The sequence below is a fragment of the Acomys russatus genome, chromosome 8 (assembly GCF_903995435.1).
Source record: "Acomys russatus chromosome 8, mAcoRus1.1, whole genome shotgun sequence".
Classification (NCBI taxonomy): Eukaryota; Metazoa; Chordata; class Mammalia; order Rodentia; family Muridae; genus Acomys; species Acomys russatus.
Genome location: NC_067144.1, coordinates 15319551 through 15335106, shown reverse-complemented (window position 1 = coordinate 15335106; position 15556 = coordinate 15319551). Strand labels below are relative to the sequence as shown.

Here is a 15556-nt window from a genome sequence, read left to right as displayed (position 1 = left end):
ACTTTTATGTCAACTTGACACAAGCTAGAGTCATCAGAGAGGAGGGAACCTCAATTGAGAAAATGCTTTTTATAATATCTGGCTATTAGGCATTTTTTAAAAATTAGTGATTAATAGGGAAGGCCTAGCCTATTGTGGGTCGGGCCATCTCTGGGCTGGTGGTCCTGGGTTCTATAAGAAAGCAGGCTGAGCAAGCCACGGAGACCAAGCCAGTAAGTAGCAGTCCTCCATGGCCTCTGCATCAGCTCGTGCCTCCAGGTTCCTGTTTGAGTTCCTGTCCTGTCTTTAATGATGGACCACAGTGTGGAAGTGTAAACCCAATAGACCCCTTCTTCCCCAACTTGCTTTTTGGTTATGGTGTTTCATCACAGCAAGAGAGAGAGTGTCTAAGATAATCCATTTTCTTTCATTAGAGTTGGCTGGGTGACCATAGTTTGATGTCTATCACATTTCTAAGCTTCTTTTGCCCCTAATTTACAAAGGGTCACTATGTGTTGTGTCGCCCCCCTCCCCGCCCACCCCCCACTCACCCAAGCTTTTGAAATGTGTGAGGCAAGTAGCAGGCGGCTAATGGCATGAGTTGCCACAGCCAGAGGACCACATCTTTGGGGTTTGTCACAAGTTCTGTTTTGATCTTTTTCTGCAGAGACAGGACAGAGTTAGTTCCCTGGGGCCCTGGCCAACATGTGTGCCATCTTTAATGAGAGCCTCTCGTTGCCCATGGCTCTGGGTGGGAAGCATCAAGCAAGAAGACTTTGAGAATATTCAGAGCGTCTTTTTCAAATTCTTATTATGATGAGACAATGGGCAAGCCGGGGTCAACTCAACCCTCGTGAAAAGTATGGCCTCCCTCAGGTGGGCTACACCACCATGAGGTGATCTGCCTTCCTCTCTGGTGATAGGAGAGGGACCTCGGGGCCAGGGCTGAGGTCAGGACAGCGGCCACTTACACTAACAAGTCTTTGTCAAAATGAATACAGAGTCAATTATCTCACACCCCAATTTGATAAGAAGCGTTTCTGTTTGAAGGAAGCAAATTCCCATGCTCTTGTCAGCTACTAGTGTCTTCATGGGCATCACTTTCAGTGTAGAGATTTCTTAACTCTGCTGCCTTGGCCGCAGCTACATCAGTGGAGGGAGCCCCAGAGCTGCACAGCCTGTTGCCTAGGCCATGGGAAGGACCATAGGGGTGATGCTGAGTCTGACAGCACTACCACCTACCACCTAGATGAAAGCCATGGTGTCCTGCCTCAAGCCTCGGCCTGGGGAAGCAATAATAGTCTGCCCCAATGCCATGGAAGTCTATTCCCAAGCTGTGGTGACCTGCTGCTTCCCCTAAGCTTCAGACATCCACTGCCCAACCCCCCAGGCCTCAGGGAATCCACTGCCTCCCTCTCCCAGCCCTTTGGCTCACTGCGACACCACGCCCCACCCCAAGAGCTATGAGCAGTGGGCCACTAAAATTTCAAGTGGCTGGCTGCCAGTCCTCCTGCCTGCCTCAGAGCAGTCAGCGTCTCCTTCCCTGGGGCTGTGGAGCTGAAAATGGCGGCTCTTATCAAGGCCTCAGCAGGAGCTGTCCATGGTGACTATTCCTGCTTCAGGTGACTGCTCTATGAAAACCAGACACCTCTCCTGCCTCAGAAAGACTGCTGAAGCTAGCTACCGTGGGAACTTTCCGTGATGACACCAACCTTTCTGGATTCAGTCTACTGCCTTCACAGTAGACTTCATTAATTTTGGACACTTTTTAAATTTTATTACCCCTCAAGGCAGAAAAGTGGTCAGACCTCTGCCTGAGAAAGCTCCAGCAGCCCAGCCCCATGGCCCCTTTGTAACTGCCATCTTCAGTCCTCAGTAGGACTCATCTTAGATTATGCTAATTTGGGAAGAAAAGTCTGGACAAAAAAACCCATCAATCTCTGAGTGTCCTCCAGCTCAGGCTTAAAAATCCCACCAACCTACACTCTGGAAATCCCTGTCCCAGAAAGCTCCGTCCCCTAAAAAATCCTTTATAATGGCTGTGTCTACCCAGTTCTCTGCTGTCTCCTCCAGGAAGCAGAGGCAGCCAGTCCTGGATTCATCCTTCCTCTCCTGGATTCATCCCCCCAATAAATCTCTTTTAAGAGATGCAGTGCCTATGTGTTTCTCTCGTCGGAAGAAGAAGAGAAGAAAGAAGAAATGAAGAAAGAAGGAGTGGAGCTCAGGCTCCAAGGCTCCTCAGCTCCTCATGTGTTTGGGGTGACCCTCCCCCTAGGAGCTGCAATGTCTCTGTTGAAGAAGCCTTCTCTCAGAGCTGCGTGGTTCCTAGGCTCCCATGCCTCAGGATACCCTTGGGACACTGTCCACCTCTGTGCTGGGATACCTTCCCAGCCCTAGGAACTGTGGAAACCCTTCCTCCTGAGTACCAGAAGGCAGGCCAACCCAAACCACCCACCCACAAGAGTCATCACCTTCAGTGACTCACTGCTCCATTCTTACACTCACAGCAGCTTGTCTCTGAGAGAGGACTGTAATGCTTCCAACTCTACTTTTCTTTCCCAAAACAACCTTGGCTTTTCTTGCTCCTTTCTTTTTCTGGTTAAAGTCTAGAACCAGTCACCTAAGTCACATGTTATGGGATATGTGGTGGTTTGGATGAGAACGGCCCCTACAGGCTCATAGATTTGAATGCTTGATCTCCAGGGAGTGGCACCATTTGAAAGGATGAGGAGGCGTGGCCTTGTTGGAAGAAGTACATCACTAGGGGTGGACTTTGATATTTTAAAGGTCCAAGCCAGGCTCAGTGGCTTGCTCTCCCTGCTGCCTGTGGATCTGGATGTAAAACTCTCAGCTCCTCCGGCATCATGCCTCCCTCCCTACAAACTGGCTCCAGATGGACTGGGGGCCCCACTCATTTTAGAAGGGTCAAGGAGGAAAGAAACTTCTCTTTCATGGCCACCCAAGATACTGAGGACAAGAGACGGCTGAGGGCTTGACTATAAAGATATTTGCACCGCTTATTCTAAGGCTAAGTTTACACAAGAGCCAGGAAGTTTGTAAGAGGCAGAAGATGGGCTGAAGACTTGTCAGCCTCTGATCAAGAGACAACCACTGTGACCAAGAATTCACAACTGTGGTACCAGCACTGGGCCCATACAAGATTGGCCCTGTTAACAGTCAGTCATGGAAGTGGGAGGGGCTTATGGGGTCATACCCTTCACTGCTGAACTATGGGCTCAGATAGATTTGGAAACAGGGGGTCACTGTCTACACACCCACGCACCCACCCACCCACCCCCACAGGCTCCTGGGAACAAAGTCCAATCCATGGTCACACAGATGGTTCTGGCTAAACTCAGTGGGTCACAAAACAAAAGAAATAGACACCAATGTGGGGGAAAATTTCATAGGGAAGAGTTGGGGTAGATGGGGTAATAGGAAGATGGCAGGCGAGGGGAGAATGGTCACTCTGCGTTGTGTACAGGTGTGGAATTGCCCAAGAACAAGCTTAATATAACTTTGAAAAAAGAAGGCAGTTTATCCCAAATAGCTCAGGCTACCTGCTCTGCATAAATATGCATACATTTCCCCCTCCTTTCACAAGGACAAAAAGTGGTCATTCTATAAGTGGAAAATGTACCTTTTATGGCCATAATCGCCTATTCATTGGGGAAATGTACTAAAAATCATTCTCCTCCTCACTGACCTCAGCACGATTCTTCTGTAGTCCTTATGTAATTACTATTATTTTCCAGTAATGTTATTAAGGATAAACGGGCCACTGCTTCTCCACTGTGACATGAAGTCAAGAATGGAAAGTGGCTCATTAGGCAGGGCAAGGAGAGGGGAAGGGACTGGCTGCTGGAGGTGCAGGGGAGGTTGGTGATGTTTGGGCCCCTTTCCTGGCTTATTCAGAGTGAACAGCTGCTGGGGTTCTGGGGTGAGGTGCTTTCCCAACACTTGCCCTCCCCATGTACTCACCCACCTGCCATCTCAGAGGGCATGCTCAACGCATGTCAGGAGATTCTGCCATACCAATGTTCGTCATTCTCTTTGTAAAATGGGTCATGACATGCTTGGGCCATCAGGAAGTTTCACCATAGGTCAAGGTCTGGGGTCTGGAGGCAGGATCAAGAAAAAGGGGATATACTGAATGAACATTCTAGAACTTTCCCTGCTATATTCTCTATATTCTCAATCCCAGCCTTTTTGCTCTCCTACATGGCTATGAGGAGATTGCTGTTCTCTCTCTCTCTCTCTCTCTCTCTCTCTCTCTCTCTCTCTCTCTCTCGGTTTCCTAGAATATTTTAAACGAAAGAGACTGTTTCAAAAGAGCAGATCTGTGGCTAATTTGAACTACCTGTGCCTGCTGAGAGCACAGCTGTTCCTGGGGTCCTTAAATTATTCATAAGGAACAGGACATGGATTGCTGTGGGGTTTGGGGAGAGAAAGCATGCATACATCTGTTTAGGTTATACACTGTGAACTTCTGAGAGGTGCCACTCAAACAGACTTCAGTGTGTACCACCCGCTCAGATGTAGGTGGGTGGCCCTGCTGCAGAAGCCTGGATATGTCTAAAAGAACAAAGGTGGCACTGCCCCCTCCCTAGGCTGGTGTAAACGGGCTGGATGTATGCAGCGATGTAGGCATGTACTACACATCTGCTGCTCGCAGATATGGCGCTCAGATGGCAATGTGGGCCTACTCAGTGGGTTTTACAGCTGGAGCAAAGCCAAGTCGCTTTCCTAAGGACAAGGGGGACCCTCTGTGCTGGGAAATACAAACTGAGGGCCTCGGAGAGGCAAGAGGTTTTTAGAGGATGTGGAGGCCTCCCCTCTCCGTCCCTGAAAGGAAAGTTGAAGCTGAGTCTAGGTTCAGAGCTTGTAGACAGAACTCAGTGCTAGACTCAGGCTGGACAGTCTCAAGGAAGCTGGTGACCAGGTGACATCTTTCACTCAAGATGGTTTCACCCTTCCTCGAGACAGACTTCAGCTCATTTTCACAGGAGCCCTTTGGAGAAGATACTTATTTTAGACAGAAGGAAGCCAACGCATGAGATGGTGGGGGCTTAGCCAACATTGCCCGGCAAGTGCACGGAGGTCCGGTGCTAAGACTTGTCGTCAAACATTGCCTTCCTTCCCGGAGCCTCAAGGGTACGGGCTGGAAGTTCTTGTTTGATCAAAAGAACTGATATGGAAGGAGGTGAGGTTGGAGGAGGTGAGGTGGCTTCACAGACCTATGCCCAGACACTCCAATTTAACCATATCTTGCAATCCCTCAACCGCCATTTCTGTCCCTTCTGGTCCTTTCTACACTCGCTCCTGTATTAGTTTTCATGTCATATCCTTCCTTTCCAACTGTTTTTTTTTTTTTTTTTTTTTTTTTTTTGGTTTTTCGAGACAGGGTTTCTCTGTGTAGCCTTGGCCATCCTGGACTCACTTTGTAGACCAGGCTGGCCTCGAACTCACAGCGATCCGCCTGCCTCTGCCTCCCAAGTGCTGGGATTAAAGGCGTGCACCACTACGCCCGGCTCCAACTGTTTTTTATTGGAGGAGAGGAGAGTGATTTCTCAAATCCATAATGGCTTTATATGCACCACTTTGTGGGCTTCTCCTTCATTGCTGTCAGATTCATCGCCTTCAAGAACAAGGGCTCAGGCCACTCACCCCCCAGTGCTAACTGAGCCCCTCTTTTGCCCCAAACCTTAGGATGCAAACAGAAACGAACCATGGCTCCCATCTTTAAAGAGTTCACAGTCTGATTGGGGAGGCAGATCAAAGAACAGAGTAGTTATAAGAGACAGACCACATGGCCCTTAGAAAGAGGCCCTCTGGCTTCATATGCGAATCAGTCTCCTGGAAATTAGGGTGACAAGTCTATCATGGAGCCTGGCTATTAGTTCCCAGGTGCCGCCAGCTGTGTTTGCTACAGAGATGCACGCGGTTCGGATGCCCTGAGGAACGGGTGTGTGGTGTTGGGAAGTTGGGTAGGAGGTCAGGAAGGGATGGGAGTCTGGAGGGGATGCTCTGCTGGAAGCCAGGGGTGGAGGGGGGCAATGGGTAGACTCCTGCAATGGCTCACTGAGAGCCACTCGGCCGGGACACACACACACACACACACACACACACACACCAGGACGGGCCTGGCTCTTCCCCTGAACGCATATTCTGTCTGCTGTGCCTTGATGTGCTCTGACGAAGTCATTTGCTCCTGGGAAATGTGGAAGTTCTGCTTAGAGATGATAAGCTAAGAACAATTTCAGCTTCATGATTCACTCCCAAACAATAGACTCCTAGAGCCTGGGGGGCCGGGTGTCCAAGACATGATAGAATTCAAGTCAGTAGTTTCACAGATAAAGAAGCAGGTCCCAAGACAAAGGTGAGAGTGACAGGTGGGTGACTAATTTTCCAAGGTCACATGGTCAGTCAGTGGTCAGTCAGATCCCAGAGACCAGGCTTACTTTTGTTTGTTTGGTTGGTTGGTTGGTTTGGTTTTTCGAGACAGGGTTTCTCTGTGTTAGCCTTGGCTGTCCTGGACTTGCTTTGTAGACCAGGCTGACCTCGAACTCACAGCGCTCTGCCAGCCTCTGCCTCCAAGTGCTAGGATTAAAGGCATGTGCCACCACGCCCGAGACCAGGCTTACTTTGATGAGCCCTTGTTTCTCATGAAGCCTTGCACTGTATTGTTCCAGAAAGCTCCACTCCAACACCATCCATTGGAACATCCTCCATGAAATGGTGTCTTTCATGGCCCCAAAGTGCCTTCAGAATGACCCAAGCAGAGCACTGTAGGAATAATTCAGAGCCCTCCCACCAGGAAGTAGTAAGAGTGAAAATTAAGTATTCTGGAGAGATCACTCAGAGGTTAAGAGCACTGGCTGCTCTTCCAGAGGTCCTGAGTTCAATTCCCAGCAACCACATGGTGGCTCACAACCACCTATAATGAGATCTGGTGCCCTCTTCTGGCCTGCAGTCACACATGCAGGCAGAGCACTGTATACATAATAATAAATAAATCTTTTTTAAAAGTCAAATTATTTTTTTTTTAAAGAAAGAAAGTTAAGTATTCCCAGGCTGCCAAATCTCCAGGAGGGAAAGTTACAAAGTCCTAGTAATTAATCATCACATGGTGTTCACAGCAAACTCAGAGTCGGTCTTGCTCCCCTCTCTTTCTCTCTTAAACCCCAAGCGATTGATCCAAGCAGGTCAGCTTCCCTGGTGCCTCCAGCATAACAAAATGCAAAGAGACCTTGGTCCTCCCAGTGTACATGCTAAGGATGCCACATTCACCCTGGCAAACAAGTACAAGGGCTCATACATTCATACCCACCCACGCATGCCTCGGTGTATACAGGAGCGGTTGGCACAGTTTCGCATACCTGCACATACTCTTTGGTCCTCAAAAGTGCTCAGAACAAAGCTATAACTAATAGCGAGTGCTGGACACAGAGTACTGCCCGGCAGATACATGCGCAAAACACCAATGAGCCCTCCTCACGCTCTGCACGATGAGACAGGACCCCTCTGGAAATGAAGCCCCACCTTTGCCCCAGAGGATTAACTGGGTTTGCTTTCCTCTGCCAACTTAATTAATACAAGGCGTGGCCGGCAGATGGAAGACCCGGGCTGGAGTGGCATGAATGCAGAATTTCAAATACATCAAATGAGCCTTCCATGGACACTGTGATCAGAATGCTTTGGTTAACTAAACAGGTGCGGCAAGACATGCCAACAAGCACAAAGTGTTTTGGAAGCTTAACTACCTGGACAGGACCTCCTCCCCGGGCACCTTGGCCACCAGCCAGGACTGTTCTGTAGGGACAAAAAGATTAGATGTCCCTGCCCTTCCCCAACAATTTCAGTCAATGAACTCAGCACCTGCTGTCCCTCAGAGGGTCCCTTCCCCTGAGGTTGCGTACCTCACTGCCCTCTCTCCTGCAGGTGGGTTCTGTAGACAGTTGCTGGGCTTCCAGAAGGACAGGGGACGTTCTGGGAGACCCACGCCCAGGAAATTGTAGTTCCTGTGGGTTGAAGGCTTCTCTGGGCTTCAATTCCACAGGGTCAAGTGAGGGCCCAGCTGGATTCAGTGGCACGATTTGTGTTCTGATTATGACCTTGAGTGCTCTAAGGAGAGTTTAGCCTTGGGGGAAATGGGGAAGGCTTAGCTTAGGGCGTCTTTGGGCCAGGTCTTACAAGGATGCTGAAGAGAGGAGAGGGAGAAAGGGCACACCTGGGAACAGCGGTGTGTCTGTGTGGAGGTGAATGGATGGCCTGGCTAGGGTTGTCAGAGTCTGATGGTGTAGATGAGGTTGGAGAGCATCAGTGATGGGGCCAAAGCAGAAGGCGGATGGATCCTATGGAGCCTTGAACTGCTTGTGGAGCGGCTGTCTTTCTATGCCCCAACAATCAGAAGCCAAGAAAGTTACTTCGTCTAGAGCAGCTTTGGCTTGTCTGATTAGCAGGAGCATGGAGGTGTGGAAGTATGGGGGTGGGGGGCAGGGTGCAGAGGACTGTGTCCTGTGCTAGCGATTCTGCGGCTGCCCTCTAAGCTCTAAGGTCCACCGAAGACCGTCAGATATGAGCTGCAGTTCCTGGTTTAGGTCAGGCTGATGGCACCAGTGCGTGCTTTGATAATCTGTTGTTGGTAGAGCCTGGGGCCATAACAAGAGTTTAGTATGCTTCTCTCTCTCTCTCTCTCTCTCTCTCTCTCTCTCTCTCTCTCTCTCTGGTTTTTAGTTTTTCAAGACAGGGTTTCTCTATGTTATCTTGGCCATCTTGGACTCGCTTTGTAGACCAGGCTGGCCTCAAACTCACGGTGATTCACCTGCCTCTGCCTCTCAAGTGCTGGGATCAAAGGCGTGTGCCACCACGCCCAGCGATTTAGTATGCTTCTTAATAGATGTTGGGAGTTAGCTTGGGATGTTGCAGAGAACTCCTTTTTGAAAAGTTGACAATTATTGGCCCAAAAGATGGCAGTACAAAGCTGGGGCTGCATGAGATTCGCATTCATTTATGCCAGTGTTCGCCCGGAAGCCAAGGTGTGAGGGATTTCATCCGGCAACATTATGTGGAGCTGAAGAAGGCACACCCCAGCCTGCGTATGCTAATCCGTGAACGTTTGGAGGTTCAGCCTAAGGGATGAGCCCCGCTCTGCCTTTGGCCAAGAGAAGACTGTGTCTCTGAACAATTTGAGTACTGATGAGGTGACGAGAGCCCTGGAGAACATGCTGAGTGGCAAAGCCTGAGGCGTCTCCCCTGAGGACTCTGAGCAAGAGCACAGGACCCGCGCTCTACTGGACTGAAGACCGTGGGAAAGGTGCTCCTGTGTTCCTTATAAAGCGAACACTGTGCAGTGCTGCTTCAGAATGTTCTTCTTCATTCCCTCCCCTCTTCGTGTGCAAACACCGAGGCTAAGTGGGTTTATATAAAAATATAACTTTATTTCTCATAAAAAACTACCACAAAAAAAGAAAGAAAGAAAGAAAGAAAGAAAGAAAGAAAGAAAGAAAGAAAAACTGAAAGGTTATTCTTCGGCCTTTGAACTAGGAAGAGCTGACCTTTTCCTGACTATCTGGCCACTCTTAGTCTTGAGACAGATACCATTTTGCTTCTAGCACTGGGAGCTCACAGGCAAAGCAGTGGCTCCCCTCTCTCAAAGTGCATGATGAGTTGTCATGCACCTCAGTCTAATTTCATCTCAGTCTCTCAACTTGCTCCTTGTTTCTCATCAGTTTTCCCCACAGAAGTTTTTTAAACCTCGTGTAAGCTACCAGGGTTCACGTGACCATGAAGCAGAGCATTGGAAGAAGTCAAAAATTAATCAAATCATTGGCGCTCATGGTGGTTTAGATGAAAATGCAACCCCCCCGCCCCGCCCTCAGGCTCATATATTTGAATACTTGGTCCTTATTTGGTGGAACTGTTTGGGAAGGATTAGAAGGTGTGGCCTTGTTGAAGGAGGTGTGTCACTGGGTGTGGGCTTTGAGGTGGACTTTTGAAACTCCAAAGCCCACCCCTCAACTCCCCCCACCACCCCACCCCTGTTCCCAGTTGGTTTTCTCTGTTTTATGCTTGTGGATCAAGATGTGAGCTCTCAGCCAGGGCTCCAGCTCCATCCCTGCCTATCTGCTGCCGTGCTCCCCTCCATCATAGCCATGGGCTCGAACCGTGGAACTGTTAGCACCAAATAAAAGCCTTTTAAGTTGTCTTGATCATGGTGTTTTGACACAGTAATGTAATGGAAAAGTAACCAGGACACCATTACACTGGAAGACATTTTAAAGAAAACGTTGATAAGCGTTCTTCCACCCGATGGAATGAGTCCATTCAAGCTCAATTAGAGTTTATAAATGCAGGTTTATTGGGGACAGCTCGGCAGGTTCACCAGCCCCAAGGAATGGGCCAGGGGAGTTGCTATGCAGGGGGAGACAGAAAAACAGGGGGAGTGGAGGTGCTGTGGGGTGGTGGTGGCAGAGAGAGAAAGTGTGTGCCCAGAGAGAGGAGAGGAAATGGAGAGAGAGAGAGAGAGAGAGAGAGAGAGAGAGAGAGAGAGAGAGATCCTTAGGGAAGCTCACGGGGCAAGACAGCCACTCCCTGTAGCAGGTCGGGATTGAGGGATGCCAGGAGAACCTGGAGGCCAGGTCCTAAAAGGTACCTCAGCCACTTGTCTCCAGTCTGAAGTCCATCAAACAGAGACAAGTTTCTTTCCCCACAGAGAATTAAATGAAAACATCACGAGGAATGAAATGTCAGGTGCCTTAGCAACCACAATGTTTGCTTAAGGACCGAATCATTCCACAAAAGGATTTTCCCAGCAGGCTCTGAGATAGCCTTGCCAATGTGGCTTCCCCTAAGACAGTAGCCATATCTCCAGCCAACTTACTTAGTAAAACCTCTACCAAATGACCAGAGAAAGTGCACTAAAAAACGTATAAGGTGAGGACATGACTGCTTTTAAATAACAATGGAATATGAGGTACAAAATACACATCCCAGCACTGAGGAGGCAGAGACAGGAAGATTTCTGTGACTTTGAGGCCAATCTCATCTACAAAGCAAGTCCAGGACAGCAAGGGCTACCCAGAGAAACCTTGTCTCAAAATAAAAAAATAAAAAAATAAAAAAGAAAGAAAAGAAAAAGAAGAGAAGATAAGAAATATGAAATATGCACCACACACCAGATATTATCTGGAGAGGTTTATTATACAAGCATGGGGAAAGAAGGAAGGAGGGAAAGGGTGCCCCAGAGAGACAGAGAAACAGATACAGAGACAGAAGAAGAGAAAAACAAGAGAGAAAGGTAGGTGAGTTTGTCCTTTTATACTCCTGGGTAGGGCCACGCCTAGTGGCAGGTCGGAAATGACGTCACAGGTTGCTAGGCCGACTGGGGCAGAATCCTAACAACTGCTCCAAGGTACTTTTTTTTAAAGGTAGAGGTGACCAAAGCGCAGCCAGAGATGTCTGGAAAAGTCCGGAGCAGGAAGAGCTCCTGGCTAAAATGAGAAGGTTATGTAGGAATGAGAAACTGAGAGAAGAAAGCCCCAAAAGCTGGAGGAGTCTGGGTTGGGGACAGGGTGAGAGGAGCCCCGAGTCCTGAGTGAGCCCTGACGGCAGTCTGGGCTTTGCTGTGTTCATAGGCACCACCGGGAGCCATTGTCCCCAGTTTCTTCTGGACCTGACAAAAACAAAAAACAAACAAACAAACAAACAAACAACAAAACAAAACAAAACCCAAAACACCTGTTTCCATAAGATCATTGTGACTTTCAGTTTAGCCTCTGAGGCGAGCTGTCTGCCCTGGTTAAGAAGAGTCATGGTGCGGCGGGGCTAGGAGGGGCGTGGGGGACGGGTACTCCTTTACCCAGAGGAGGCGCTAGGGAGGGTGTTTCATAAACTATTCAGGAATGAGGTGGAGAGTGTGTGTGTGTGTGTGTGTGTGTGTGTGTGTGTGTGTGTGTGTGTGTGTGTGTGTGTCCACGCACATATACGCTTCTCTCCTCTGTTAACATCAGGGTTTAAACCTCATGAGTCAGCCTCCCAACCTCATCAGGAAACTGTAATCAGCATCCGTCCCCCAGCTTGAGAAGTAGGAGGGGCAGAGTTGGCAGAAAGCAACCAATCTGTCCTCCTTCCCTCAGAGAGCTAGAGCGAACAAATCAGACTGTCCGCTCCTTTCAAGGCCAGAGCCCACCTTCACATGAAGTACTCTGGGCTCTCTCTCTACCGCTGAGGCCTCTGCTTGTTCGGTTTATGCTGTTGTTCACAGTTTGACGTACTTGTTTGTGTTGGTGGTGGTGTGGTCGGTCACGAGCCCTTGTGAGTCTCTGCCGGGCTCTTGCTGCGCGCACCCAAGGCTGAACGCGAAGGCCTGGCTGGGCTCCTTTGCTGCTGCTGCCTCCAGCTCGTGGCTGAGTCATCACCTCCTGGGGAAGCCTCCAGTTTTGCAATAAGGCTTGGAATTACTCACTCTGTGTGTGTGTCCTCCAGAGAAGTGTGAGCTCTCGGAGGACGACAGTGGAGTGAGGCTGAACCCACCACTCCCCACTCAGAGACGAGCTCGGTGCTCTAGAGTCCACGCTATTTCCTAAACACACTTTGGTGAATGAACAGACTACGGAGTGAGGTAGTCATGGTCACTGCTAGGCATCTCTTTTGACTTCTCCTTTGACTCAGACCTGATAATCATGGGCTGGGCTGGCAGCGGAACTAGAGAACTCCTTCCCTTGTTAATCCCAAAGACGGGAGGAGAAAGACCACGACCCAAATCATCATGGTCCAGTTAAATAAAGCAAACAACTAAGTAAAGCAAGCTTTTTTTATTCATGTTCACAGGCTGCCTCCCTCTGCTGGGGTTTGAGAGGTCAACACTGGCTATGAGGAAGACAAGGCTTTTATAGTTCAGGGTTAGGGGGGTTTCCAAATGGGGACCTTAGGGGCAAAATGGTGGGAATACAGGAGCAGCACGTAAGCATAGCATGTCAGTCCCCCCTAAAACAAAGGCATGGCTGCAAGGTGGACACAGCAAGGTGGTCACAGGTGGTCATATAACCTTTTGAAACACAGGTAGACTTGCAAGATGATTATAAACAACTTTTTGAAACAAAGGCATGCTTGCCATTTTCTGGAACCGTTTGTAGTTAAGGTTGCTAGTGGGGCATAGCCCGATCCTTGAGAAACTTACTTAATAGGAATGAGCCTATAATCAGACAATGATGATCAGACAAACATAGTTTGCCAGGTGTACTCACGTTTTTAAAATCTGTGGGTTTGTTTTTATTTCGTATAAAGCAAATGAAATCGAACGAAATTTGAGAGGCCAAAATGTACATGAGAATCTTTGCTATTGGTAGCAAGGTAAATTGAAACACAAACTAGAAAACATCTCTAGCCATCTGGGCACAAAGCAGACTGCCAGACGGTGTCTGCCATTGAGCAGTTGAGATGCTCTGCAAGGAAAACAGTAGGCATTCCCAGTCACATCCAGCATGCTATAACAGTGTCTACGGCTAAGAGTGCTTCCTGCGGATCTCTGTGAGTTCGAGGCCAGCCTGATCTACAAAACAAGTCCAGGACAGCTAGGCCTATTATGCAGAGAAATCCTGTCTCAACAAACAAACAAACAAGCAACAGCAACAACAAAAATACCCAGAGTGCCTGCTGTATTTTCACAGGACCTGGGCTCAGTTCCCAGCACCCATGTTAGGTGGCTCACAACTGCCTGTAACTCCAGTTTCACGGGATCTGATACCTTCTTCTGGCCTGGGTGGGCACCTGCTCACCTGTGCCTGGCCGCGCACACATAAAATTAAAAAAAAAAAATTCGTCAGGCCTGTGGCTCTGCTTTCCTTCACACCATGGTGGCGGTAGCAGGACCTCCCCATATGAAGAGTGCAACAGGGAAGCTGCACACAGGAGTTAGGAGTTTGCTTCTGTCTGCCGGGGACTTCCCATATCTTCCTGGTTGCTACACTCTTTACTTGGGACCACCCAATTACTGATCACCCAACAAAGCTCCAAATCTTGCTGGGGCTACCCCTAACCCTATGTCGTTTATTATCTTCTTTAGCTGTTTTTCTTTTCTTGTCTTGTCTTTTTTTTTTTGGCTTTTTTGAGACATAGCTGTTTTTCTTTGAATTGAAATACTCCCTGATGGAGGAAGGCTCCTAAGACTTAGGAAGCTCATGATACACAACTTAGGTCACGTACAAGCTATAAGATGTACACAGCCCCTTCCCGAGGTTCTAAGTGGTAAGTAAGCAATTGCTGGTGAGCAGGTGTCACTCTCCAGTGGAGCCACCTACAAAGTGGGCAAGGAACAACAGCGATGCAGCTTTCATCGGTTGTCATCCTTGCTAGGGTGTGCTTTCTTGCAATGCCACCATCTTTGTGTCACCATTTCAAACTAACTGAGGTTTCGTTGTTGTTGTTTTGTTTTTGGTCTGCCAGGTCGTACCTGCACTCCAGGGTACAGTCAAGAAACTACCCACCAAAATGGCCGCTCTGGGATTAGACAAGGTTTTCTTGTGAATAAAGAGACAACATATAGACTCTGGGAGGGTTCAGAGCAGAGAGAGGAAGAAGCAGATTGGACACGGCCAAGACTAGAGAAGCGGGGGTTGGGGGGGGGGAGCAGAGGGTGAGGGTGGGGGTGGGGGGCAGGGGGAGAGGTGGAAAAGTCATGTGGATGAATATAAGGATGAGTGGCTGGGGGGTGGTAGGGGGTGAGGGGTTTGGGGGGGACGGCACCTGTGACCTGCAGCAGGTCTGGGAATGTAGGGTAGCAGAGGAGGTAAGAAGGCCGGGATGCTAGTGGGCTTTGGGATATACAATAGGTACTTGTTATAGGGACTGAGGGAGCCTGGAGGCCAGTGTGGGCTTTGGTATGCAAACCACAGGTGTATATGTCAATGGACAGTCCCTTCCTGGCAGGCAATGCTGGCTGTAGACTTTTTTAAAAAAATATTTTAATTTAACTTATGTGCATTGGTGTGAGGGTGTCAGATCTTAGAGTTACAGACAGTTGTGAGCTGCCATGTAGGTGCTGGGAACTGAACCCTGGGTCCTTTGGAAGAGCAGGCAGTGCTCTTAACCACTGAGCCGTCTCTCCAGCCCCCGACGTTTTTTTTTTTTTTTTTTTTAAAGCAATACTTCTGAATTAGTTAGAGTTTCTATTGCTGTGAAGAGACACCATGACCACAGCAGCTCTCATAAAGAAGCACACTTAACTGAGGCTGGCTTCCAGTTTCAGAGATTTAGTCCATTGTCATCATGGTGGGAAACATGGCAGCATGCAGGCAGATGCTGTGCTGGAGAAGGAGCCACAGCTTAATTCGGGAGCAGTAGCAGGAGACTGTGTGCCACCGAGCCTCAGCTTAAGCACCTGAGACCTCAAAGCCGGCCCCCACAGTAACACACTTCCTCAAGCAAGGCCACACCCACTCCAACAAGGCCATACCCAAGGCCACACCCACTCCAACAAGGCCACACCTCCTAACAGTGCTGCTCTCAATGGGCCAAGCAGTCCAACACGGGAGTCTATGGGGGGTCATTCCTAGTCAAACCACCAAAGCTTCTGTAG

General features: G+C 49.0%; 1 pseudogene; it reads left to right on the top strand.

Moving 5' to 3' along the window:
• The first annotated feature begins 229 nt into the window (after nt 1-229).
• LOC127193088 (NADH dehydrogenase [ubiquinone] 1 alpha subcomplex subunit 2-like) lies at nt 230-9224 on the top strand (annotated as a pseudogene).
• The last annotated feature ends 6332 nt before the right edge of the window (nt 9225-15556 follow it).